Here is an 11,631-nt window from a genome sequence, read left to right as displayed (position 1 = left end):
ACTTCAAATTGTGCACCATTCTGAGCAGCTCAAAGAAATCTCTCCCTCTCTTACTCTATCTTGCCCCAGATGTGAATTTGTTCAGTGTATCAACCCTGTATGTGCTACCCATCCAGTAGTCACCTAGTAGCTGTCTGAGCTATCAAATTGATTGTGGTTGTATTGCAGAGCTTATGTTCAAGTGATCCTTATAGCGTAGCCTAACACTATGTCATTTATCTCCCTTCATCTCATAACAGGCATTGAATCATCTCACATCATGACAAGAGAAGTGAGTACCAGCACCATAACATGTTTTTAGAAAGAGAAGTCACACATAGCTTTTATTATAGTTTATTGTTATGGTTGTTCTATCTTATTTTTACTTATTGTTGTAATCTCTTATTGTGTCTGATTTATAAATTAAACTTTATTAGTATGTATATATATACATAGTATGTACATATATTGGGTTTGGTACTATCTGCAGTTGCAGGCACCTACCAGGGGGCTTTGGAATGTATTCTGCATGGATAAGGGGATACTACTATAGGGTTTTGTAGGTACAATTAGGTTAAGGATCTTGAGATAAGTTATCCTGGTTTTGGGGTTTGCTCTTATAAAAGACTGGGACTGAGAAACAGAAACAAAGGGGAAAAGACCATTTGATGATGGAAGCAGAGATTGGGGATAATCTGCAATAAAACAAGATATTCCTGGAGCCACTTGAAGATGGAAGAGGCAAGGAAGGATCTGGAGCCTTCCAAGGAACACAGTTCTGTTTCTCCCTTGATTTTGGACTGATGGTTTCCAGAACTATGGGAGAATAAATTTTTGTTGTTTTTAGCTACCAAATTCATGGTAATAGGAAACAAATATGCCCTTCCTTGTTCTGTCTTCCTCTCTTTCCTTCTTCCTCCTTCAGCTTAATCATAATGTTTAAGATAGGACTTAATTATGCTGGAGCAAAGAACACAAGTCCCAACAGAAGGTAAATGATATGCAAGTTAAATGACTAAAGAGGACCAAAAAATGAGTACCACAGGCCAGCAGGAAGCCAAGTGCTAAGGGAAGAATGCCTGCGATCAGTACAGAAAGGTCGGGGCTTCTTTGTCCTCTGACCCAATTTTTCTCTTGATCAAACATCCTTGACGCTGGGAACTGCTTTGTCTCTCGCTGCCTGGAGAGACGCACCTACTTCAGTGACATCATTTTTGTCCCTCAATTCTGAACCTCCAACTGACTCTCTGAGTTCCAAGATATTTTCCAGATCATGTTTATAGCATTTTAATATATTTCTTGCCTCCTAAAGTTATTTTTGGAGTATACGTAACTTAAGGATGGCCAACAAAAATCACTGGGTTGTTTAATCCCTTATGAAAGACCATGAGAAAGTCAAGACCCCCATTGAAGAAATGCTAGGGAAAAACATGTTCTTTAAAAAGAAACAGGGCCTTTCCTCCTCCTGCCCCAATTTCTTTGGAAGGGGGACATGTATGGAAATCTCCGTCATGTCAGTAGCTGACTTCTGAGATAAGAACAGAACTCCAGTGACTACACAAAACAAACACACACATTATAAAAGTACTTTTGAGAAGTTACTTTTGAAAAGTCAACAAGCAAAATTTAGCAATGAGGTATGGGAGAATGAAATCTCCAGAGTCACTGCATCATAATACTCAAAATGTCCGTTTTTTAAAAGCAACAGAAATACAACATACACAGGAAATGTGGCTGATTCACAGGTAGAAAGAGTTTCCCTGAGAAATTCTGGACATTGAACTTATTAGCTGAAAATGTTTAATTTACTGTCTTAAATATGCTCAATGTGCTAGAAGAAACCATGGACAGAGAACGAAAAGAAATCAGTAACACAATGTATGAACAAAATGGGAAAATCAACACAAAGAGAAATTATAAAAACCAGTCAAGCAGAACAGCTGGAAAGTACAAAAACTGAAAAGGAAGACTCCCTGTAGGGATTCAGCAGCAGATTTGAACAGGCAAAGTATATGATCAATGAACTTGAATGTGAGAAAACTGAAATAATCCAGTAGGAGGAACAGAAAGAAAAAAAAATCAAGAAAAATGAGGAGAGCATAATGGATCTGCAGGATAGTATTAAAAATATGAATATAAGCATTATAGGAATCACAGAAGGGGAAGAAAAAATATTTGAATAAATAATGCCTGAATACTTTCCAAATTTGAAAACATAATCATATACATTCAGAAAGTCTAATGAACTCCAAGGGGGAGAAAGTCAAAGAGATCCACATGGAGACACATTATAGTCAAATTTTTGAAACTCAAAGAGAATTTTGAAAGCAATGAAATACAAGTTACCCCTCATCACTGAGGCTTCACAAAAAGATTAACAAATGATTGCTCTTCAGAAGCCATAGATGCCAAAGGGCAGTGATTGACACAAAGTCCTGAAAGATTAAGACATACTAAGAGTGGCAAAACCAACTTTTAAGAATGAAGGAGAAATTATAAGTAAAGACTAAGGGAGTTCTTCACCAGGAGTCCTACTCTATAAGAAATGTCAAAGGGAGTTAGTTTTTTAGTATCAGATGCAAAGGAAATTAATTGAAGACATGAGGAAAAATAAAGACCACTGGTAAAGGCAACTACATATGTAAATATAAAATCTAGTATCACGGTCCTTTTGGTTTGGTTTGTAACTTTACTCTTTTTCCTGTATGGTTTGATAGGTAAATGTCTAAAATGATTCTAAGTCTATATAAATGGGCATGCAATATAGGAAGGCATAATTGGTTACAATAACTATATACAGGAGATGGAAAGGAGATGTCTATAAGCAGAGTGTTTACATATTATTAAAACTAGCTTGATATTATTCTCACTAGTTTGTGATACATTTAAGATATTAATTATAATCCCCAAGATAACCACTAAGAAAATAATTTGAAAAATAAAGAAAAAGAAAGGAAAAAGGGATCAAAATGCTATAAAACCAAGTACTACCCAAAATATTCTACATTTTTTTCAGAGCACTTTCTAATGGTTTGTATTTATGGATTCTCATAAAGGGAGTCAGTTAAATACACTAGATTTTGATAACTTGGGAAACTTAGCTGTGAGATAGTGCATCGAGACACATTTACAAGGTCAAGTGCAGACTTGTGTTAAAGAAAGCACATAATACAATGGAGAGATCAGTGAACTAGAAGTCAGTAAAAGTGAGTCTTGGTTGCCTGGGTTCTTTGTGATAGCAAGTCATATAACATTGGACAACTGTTTTCTTATCTGTAAAGGGAAGATATTTACATTAGTAAGTCTTTTGTTATTGTAATGAAGTACCTGAGAGAGGTTAACTTTATAGGAAAAAAAGGTTGATTTAGTGCATAGTTTTGGAGGTTCCATAGCATGGTTCTAATATCATCTTGGCTCATGGTGGATAATATTACAATGTTGGGAGCATGTCTGAGAGGGAAAGATTACATTACCAAACAGGAAATCTAAGAGCCCTCATTGAACTCAGGAGCTCCTGCTAGGCTCCTCCTCTTAAAGGTCCCAACACTGCCACACTGAGAACAATGAACCCTTGGAGGACACACTCAGACCATACCCAAACTGTCACAGTGTTGAACTAGACAATCCCAAAAAGTTCCCTTCCAAGTTGATGATATGCACCATGGTCATACCTTCTGAATCGATGAGCATAAATAATAGAAGACCACTTTTTACTGACTTGCAGTGCAGATGTGTACTCCCTGATACTAATTTTAAGAGAAATGAAAATAGCACATGTTGGAAGAGATGGTGAGACATGATTTAGTGCAAGAGCAACATCTACACAATATAAATACCGTCTGTGTGAAGTGTTTTGGATTCTCTTCAGGCATCCCTCCCTGCTTTGAGTCTAAGTCAGGTTAGGGAGACGTTCAGTTCAAGTAAATACTGTTTATGGAGAATTTTTTTTGTGTGTCAGGCAATGTTCTCAAATCTGCACACAGAAAAATTTAGAGTGAGTTCTTCCTACCTTCAAGAGTCCACATACTATATCAGTCTAGGTGAGGAAACTGGTACTTAGAAAGACCAGTTTTGTGAATGACATCATGCAAGAAGAGGCCTGACTGGTGCAGGAAGCCAAAGATCTTGCCACACTATCAGGCTAACATGAGCCATTTTATTGATGTGCACATGAGGCTGCTGTAGAATTCTTTTTGGAAATAATTCTAGTCTGGCACACCAAACTGTAAGGATTTTGTCCTAATCAGTAGCCTGACCATCTCATATTTTTTCTTATTTTTTTTTTTTAATTTTAGTTGTAAAGATGAACACAATACCCTTATTTTATTTATTTTTATGTGGTGCTGAAGATTGAACCCTGTGCCTCACACATGCTAGGCGAGTGCTCTTACCACTGAGCTACAACCCCAACCCCACACTTTTTTTCTTAATTGAAACACATAATCTCTGCCCAATTTTGTGTCTGGTCAGTGGCTTATTTTCTCAATGAACACTTTGCAAAAAACACAAATGCAGCATCCTCAAAACAGGACAGCAAAGGAGAAGTGGATCTCCTCACCTGAGTCCTGTGAGACCTTCAGGGCCAAGCACTGTGCATGTTCCAGTGACCAGTTTGCAAAGTGTGTGCTTTCTTCCTCCAGAAGTGAGGAAACAGGCCATTTCCTCTCTGAGACCTTGCCTTTTCTTGGACCCTTAACTCTTAACTGATTATAGATGGTCCCCAACTTTTGATGGTTTGACTTGCGATTTTCTAAACTTACAATGCTGTGAAAGGGATTTAGTAGAAACCATATTTCTGATTTTAAATATTGATCTTTCCCTGGACATGTGCAAAACGACCCTCTCCCCCAATCCTGGGTGATCACCGTGAGCCGCAGCTACCCGTCACAAAGGGAAAGAGCCAGTGTTCTGCAGTGTGGCTAAGACCTGAGGATTGGTAGATCAGGAGTATTTCACATACTTTTCATTTACCATTTTACAATTTACAGTGGGCACATGGGATGTAACCCGAAAGTAACTTGAGGAGTACTTTATTTTGTGGCCTTTGGAATGGATATCTACTTTAATTTGGTGCCTGCTTTGTCACATCCTTGAAATCATTTCATCTACTTTGTAAGACTCAAGGTCAGAATTGAACAGTCAATTAGAAGTTAAGCATAGGAACTGCTGTGGGCTGAATGGTGGCCCAAAGACATGAGGTTCTAATCCCTGGAACCTATAAATATCACCTCATTTGAAAAAAGAGTCTCTGCAGATATAATTAAGTTCAGGATTTGGAAAAGACGCAATTATGCTAGGAGAGGCAGAAGGAGATGACACAGAGAAGAGAGAAGGTGTGTGAAGAAGGTGGCAGAGATGGAGGGATAGGGCCACAAGCAAAGGGACCTGGTTGGCAAAGGCAGGGAAGGAACAGATTCTCCTCTAGAGCTCTGGGAGGATGGCCTGATCATACTTTGATTTTGGCCTGGTGATGTTGATATTGAACTTCTGACCTCCAGAACTGTCAGAGAAGAAATTTCTGTTGTTTGAAGCCATCAGAATTGTGTTATCTGTTATAGCAGCCACAGGAAACTAATACAGAGATGAAGGAGCCTGTGCTCTGTTGTTAGAGCAATCTGGTGAAGTCTAGGAATCCCTTCTCAGAGTATTTTTAAATTATACAATAAGATACTTAGAATTATGAAGAAAGTCAAATATATTGAAATATATTTGTTAGAACATACTGGTGCAGCTTTGAGCATATTAATCAAGACAGTGCATTTCAAGCTGGGTATGGTGTGTACACCTATAAACACAGCTGCTTGGGAGGCTGAGGAAGGAGGATTGCAAAGTTCAAGGATGGCCTAGGCAACTTAGAGAGACACTGTCTGAAAATAAAATAAAATGCCTAGGGATGTAGCTCTGCATTTCAAATACAGGGAAGCTACAGATGATTTTATTTTTGAAAGACATCTGAGCGTTTCACAACAGGTTGCTGTGACTCTGCCTGAGCCAACCCGCCAAGGGTGGAGGGGCCTACAGGAAAGAAGGTGGAGACCATGTGCCATCTATAGAAGTCTCAGCTTCCCCTTGTTTTGAGGTCATTGTGAGGGTAAACAGCATTCCAAGATTCTCACAGTGACTGCAATGCAACTGTGGAAATCTCTGGTGTCCTCTGGTGACTTAGTTATGGAGATGGCTCTGTAGTTTGTTGCCTACATTCGTAATTGGAGGAAATGCTGAATTTTAGGTCACGAACCTCAGGCACAGGACCCCCATCTCAGTGGCAAAGAAAGAGCGGGTTGTGGCCTGAAGGGAACCAGGTCCACAGCTAGGCAGAGGAGGGCCAGGCGGGCAGGACGTTTGCAAGGACGGCAGTCTGCGCAGGCGCGGGTCCTCTCTTGCGCACGGCCACTCTAGGAGGCTGCAAGCGGTTAAGGCAGGCATGGCAAATTGGACAGGGTGTCAGGTTGACTATGAAATATGACGGATTAACAGCCGAGGCTGGTGGTGTGACCTGCTTTCAGACACTTCATTTAGAAGTTATCATATTGCTGGATGCTTCCTATAATTTGTGATGATGCTGATTGTGATAAATCGTGAGTTTCTGGCAAACTCCACCAGCCCGCTCCAATGACTGAACAGAGAAAATGTGTAATTCTATGGGAACATTCATGCCACGAATGAGAGCGAGGGTCTGGCCGTAACAACAGAATGCTCAGTCAGTGAACAAAGTAATTAAATCAAGCTAATTAAATCACAATAAAAATAATTTTAATTTAATTAATTTCTCTGCACTGATGGAACATTATGTGGAAACCAAGAGGCTTTCTGAACGCTAATAGAATTTAGGAGCTGGGACACCAAAGTTGTGGTCACTGGTGTGGTACGTGGGTTAATGTTGAGGGAATGAAATTAAAATACACTTACCGAGCTGCTGATATGTTGACTGAGTCACAGATGGAAAATGATTTTGGAAGCAAGATAATGGGGTCTTGCCCTTTCCCAGTTAGGTTTCAGTACTAACTGGGCCAATAAATGTCAAATTTGGCAATAATTAAAAAGGTCCTAAGTAAAGTAGATGGTAGATGATTGCCTCACCGTGCTGGAATTGGAGGGAATCCTCAGGCCAAGATTTCAGTGATGAGTAGAAGTACCGTACTAGGGATGCTTGCCTACTGTCAGTCCTACCCATAGCCCTTGGGGTAATAACAGCATAAAAGCATTACAACTAGAATCCTGTGAGGTCCCCAGTCAAGGGCTAAGCAAATGGCAATGACTTTTTGACAGCAGCATGAAAGATTTAGATGAGCCATAAAGAAGGACTTCCTGTCTGGGACAGGTATTAACCAGTTACTACTTCTTGAAAACATTAACTATGGCTAATCCCTCCCAGTCCCTCAAACTTTTATCCCAAATTAAGCAGACAGCTATATACTAACTGAAACTCAAATAATAATTATTAAATTAAATCATTGAGATCTCATTAGAAATTTCTTTCCTCAGGGCTTGAATGTTAGGATAGATACTCTTCTTCCAGGGTTGTTTAGACATTGTTCAGTTCATAAGCTGGAGGAGGCTCACACAAGACGACCTCTCAAGGTCACCTCCCTGAGACTAATTTTGTCATGTAAGCAACACTGGAATTCTAAGTGTGTGTTAGCAGGCGCTCGCATAATTACCAACTGTGATTTTAGAGGAGTTCTGTGCTTTGGATCTCAATATTATTTATCATGCACGTTATTTTAATTAATATGTTGTGTGTGTGCCAACATTTGAACCAGACCTCATTATGACTAGTTGGGGCACCACATTGTTTGTGGAGTGGAATTGTTTTCCGGGATGCAGCTGTTTTCCCTCCTCGGCAGCCAGCAAGGGCAGGGGAGCCAACAGCCAGCATTCGCAAGGGTTTTTGCTGCCACAGAGTGTGCAGCCATCCTCTGTCCTTGACTAACCAGAAGGAGTTGTTTCTCCATCCCCTGGAGGGGTTGGCGTGCCCCCAGGCAGGGCTCTGGCAGATGCACGAGGTTCCCCAGGAGAAGGAAGGTGTCTGAGAGCTGCGCCACAGCCTCAGAAGCAAAGGGTGTCCAGGTGCCCAAAGAGGGAACTGGCCCCTTTTCTGTTGTCTGTTGCTAGATCATCGTGCAATTCAAGATGGCACCATGCACATGAGCTGCAGCTACCATTCAACACAACCAGAGACCTGGCAGGTCCAGTTCTTTGTGCCAGTGCTTCCCACTCATCCTCTGAGGGTTAGAATGACATCTTCCTGGAGGAAAATTTTGTCTTTCTAACTTGACCTGCATTTGAACCAGTTCGTTCGGTTGAGTCCCAGTCTGGCCTGCACCCTATACTTCTTCTCCCCTGAACTTCCTTTCCTTTCTCCCCAAATGACCTTCCTCACCTGAAGGAAGCCATGATGCAGATCATCCCAGAGGAACCCCTTTTCTTCCTAGGACATCTTTCTGTTCTAATACCTGCTGCCCCTTACCTGATGCTTCATGTTCCTGTATTTGCTAATGAGAATTAAAACCTTCCTGGCTTTGACCATTTTCCCACACTCACAGAGAGTCATAAGGTCTAGTCTTATTCTGTGCTTTAAAACAATGCTTCAGGGCTGGGGCTGTAGCTCAGTGGCAGAGTGCTTGCCTAACATACGTGAGGCCCTAGGTCCCAACCCCCATATTGGTGGGGGGGGGGCAAAAAAGCTTCTAATAATTCTATAACCTTTATTCACATCCAGTACCTGCCAAACAATGTGCTAAGCACTTTATCTGGATCATTGCATTAAATTTTCCCAAGAACTCTATGGTGCTATTTTAATTTCCTTCCTATAGATGAGGAAACAGTGGCTTACAGGAGTTACATAACTTACCCAGGTCACAGTGAGGTCGAGGCAGAGCTGCTGCTGGAATCGAGGTCCCTCTCTGTCCAAACCCTCTTCTTTACCCTCATGTGGACACATACTGGGTTCTACTCATCTACACAGAGCTGCCCACCAATACACACATGTCCATCTGCACCCTTTGCCCAAGCACCACAATCTCTCTCCAATCCTGTTTCCCAACCTGAAAAGCTGTTTTCAAAAGGAAGATTTGTGACTACCTGAGAATGTTAGGGCTATCCCTCCCCACACACTTACAAAATCGATTAACTACACACTGTGTAATCTGTATTGGTCCGGGGATTCTGTTACTGGAGGAAAACTCTTTAAAGGGCGTGCCTTAGAGACCTGAGGATATCTCAAATATTGTGCTTTCAATTAGCCACGAGTCTCCAGTCCCTATACGTGTCAAGTGGCTGTGTGTTCAGTGGCACAACTCGGTGCTTTAGGGATAACTGGGGCCATTTGCGGGCAATAGACGGCTCGTGTGCCACCCTGAGAGCTTCACCTTGATCGCCACTGGTCTCTCATTCTTTGATCTTTTTCTCCAAATTGACTTTGTTCACTCTCATTCCCATCCCTGTGCTGGCGCTTCTCTCTCCTGTCCTCTTAACTCTTGCAGTTGACTCTACACTATGATTGTCTGGGTGGCCTTTGCCTGCTTCATCCTTCTCTGCTGAAAAAGAAGAATAACAGAAAACCCCCAAAGAGAAAATATTTACCAGTTCTGCAATGGCTTGAATTAATGAAATAATGCTGTGGGGCATTTAGATTGAACCTGTGTAATTGTAGGTTGCGAAGTATAATGGTAGTTCATGCAGGGATATCATTTTGTACTATTTTACTTTCAGGTTTTTGTTAATCCAGTGGGTTTGGTGGAATTAGAGGGCTGCTGTGAAAAAAAAAAAAAAAAAAAAAAAAAGCCCAGCAACCTGCTGGTGCGAGAACAGCCTTGTCAAACTAGCAGGTAGCTGCACGTTTAGCCTTTATCCAGTGTACAATAAGGGCAATCACCAGGGCCTGTAGAAAGAGTATTGAACTGTCGACACAGGACATTTTTGTTGAAAGTAGTCCTTTTGATTTCATCTTCCTGGACTAATGTAATAAAAACAGACATTATGGAACACATTCATCTCAGTTTGATAGGGACCGTCATGAATACCCAGCAACGTGTGCAGTCATAAAGGTTATTTGACTGCTGTAAGTGACTTGGAAGATGATTGTTGATCCAGAGGTTGTGAACACCTTATTCCAGATAAGGATGGATAGCTATCCCTGGAGCAGGCCAATGTGTGGATAGTGTTGTCATGCTGTTTCCACTCAGCGGATGTATATCCTCTAAAAGCACCCCAAATCTCAGCCACTAGCCCAATTTCTCTAATTAGTCAAGCCTTGAGTGTTTATCTTCAAGGAAGAAGAAAGGAAAACAAAGTGAGAGAACTCGAACTTAATCGGATGACTGTTTCTATGGAAACTGAAACAGAGTCAGGAACTAGCCCTGAGCAGCTGGGGTCAGAGGCCTGGTTCATGTCAGCCTCTCCATATTCCTGAATTCCATACTTTGTGGTTCTGTGAGTTTATGACCTCAGTGGGGGCTACTTGCAAAGAAAAGAACTTCACATAACTTGAGAATTTAGGAGTTTTACCCCAAACAAAAAGCTCACTGATGTTAGGTTAACTCTGGCCTTTGAAAGGATCCAAACTTACTAAACCTCATTTCTTTCCTACTTGAAGCATTCCAAGTTTGCTGTAACATGTAAACACCACTCCCAACATTTATTTGTGTGGTTACTAGGGTGTTATTTTTCATGCACTCACTAAAGGGCACTGGAAGGAATAGCTTATTCTCCATCAATTATTTTCTGTCCTGAGTTTATAGGTAACATTGTGTTGGATGTTAGAATGAGAACAGGTGAGTAATTACAGATTGGATTTGAAACATAGTATATGAATGTAGTTCCTCTAACTGAATGCAAAACATGAGCTGATATTTCCCTGAGACTCAAAAGACTTGGGTCTCATTGTTCTAATAATTACTCTTGAATTCACTGTGTTTCATACTATTTACTTACTCCTGCATCTGCTCAGTAAGCAACCCTGCTAGTGAGAGCCATGGTCACTTGGGGTGCGGCGATGGTCCAGTCTGCAGAACTTGGCAGTGCTCCCGTGCTTAGTTGCAAGGAGTTCATTTGTTGAAGGAAGAAAAGAAGAAAGAACAGCAGAGAGTCACTGAAGAACAGGAAAAGAGCTGAGATTTTCTGTGGGTGCCTGGTGATTTAAAAAAAATAAACTATCTTTTAATATTTAACTTCAGAAGCTTGGTTTCCTTGTGTGTGTGTATATATATGAAGTATCACTACTTTCAAGGAATATTATAAGGGTCAAGGGTCAAATGAGATAGTGATGTCAGGCACTTAGCACAGTCCCCTTTGCATTGTTCATGCTCAATAACAGTGCTCATTATTATGACAATGAACGTGGAGGACAAAGGACTAAAGAGGAATGATGGTGGCCAGAAATAGGGTGGGGAGAGCAATGGCTCTGACAGCTGTGTGGGAGGCAGTGCTGGCAGGGTCAGTGAGCGTGGATGTCAGTGGTGAGGGAGAAGAGAGTCGAGAACAACTTCCAGGGGTCTGATTGAGGAACGGTGGTTCCTCCACCGAGATGGACATAGAGGGAGCAACAGGGAATGCCCACAAAGTCAAAGACCACACAACGCTGTCAGTCTTTTTTATGTTGTAACGGAATACCACAGATTGGGTATGGTTTATTTGGCTATGGTTCCGAAG

General features: G+C 41.1%; 1 long non-coding RNA gene across 1 annotated transcript in view; it reads left to right on the top strand.

Moving 5' to 3' along the window:
- Positions 1-237: 237 nt before the first annotated feature.
- LOC124958445 (uncharacterized) overlaps positions 238-11,631 on the top strand; it is a 45,168-nt gene continuing 33,774 nt past the window's right edge. The window contains exon 1 of the long non-coding RNA XR_007103887.1: positions 238-271. This is a non-coding gene — a long non-coding RNA (uncharacterized LOC124958445). The remainder of the gene's footprint in view (positions 272-11,631) is intronic.

This window comes from Sciurus carolinensis, chromosome 1 (genome assembly GCF_902686445.1).
Source record: "Sciurus carolinensis chromosome 1, mSciCar1.2, whole genome shotgun sequence".
In the NCBI taxonomy this organism is placed as follows: Eukaryota; Metazoa; Chordata; class Mammalia; order Rodentia; family Sciuridae; genus Sciurus; species Sciurus carolinensis.
Note: the sequence above shows the minus strand (reverse complement) of the source record. Positions and strands in the feature narration are given on the sequence as shown.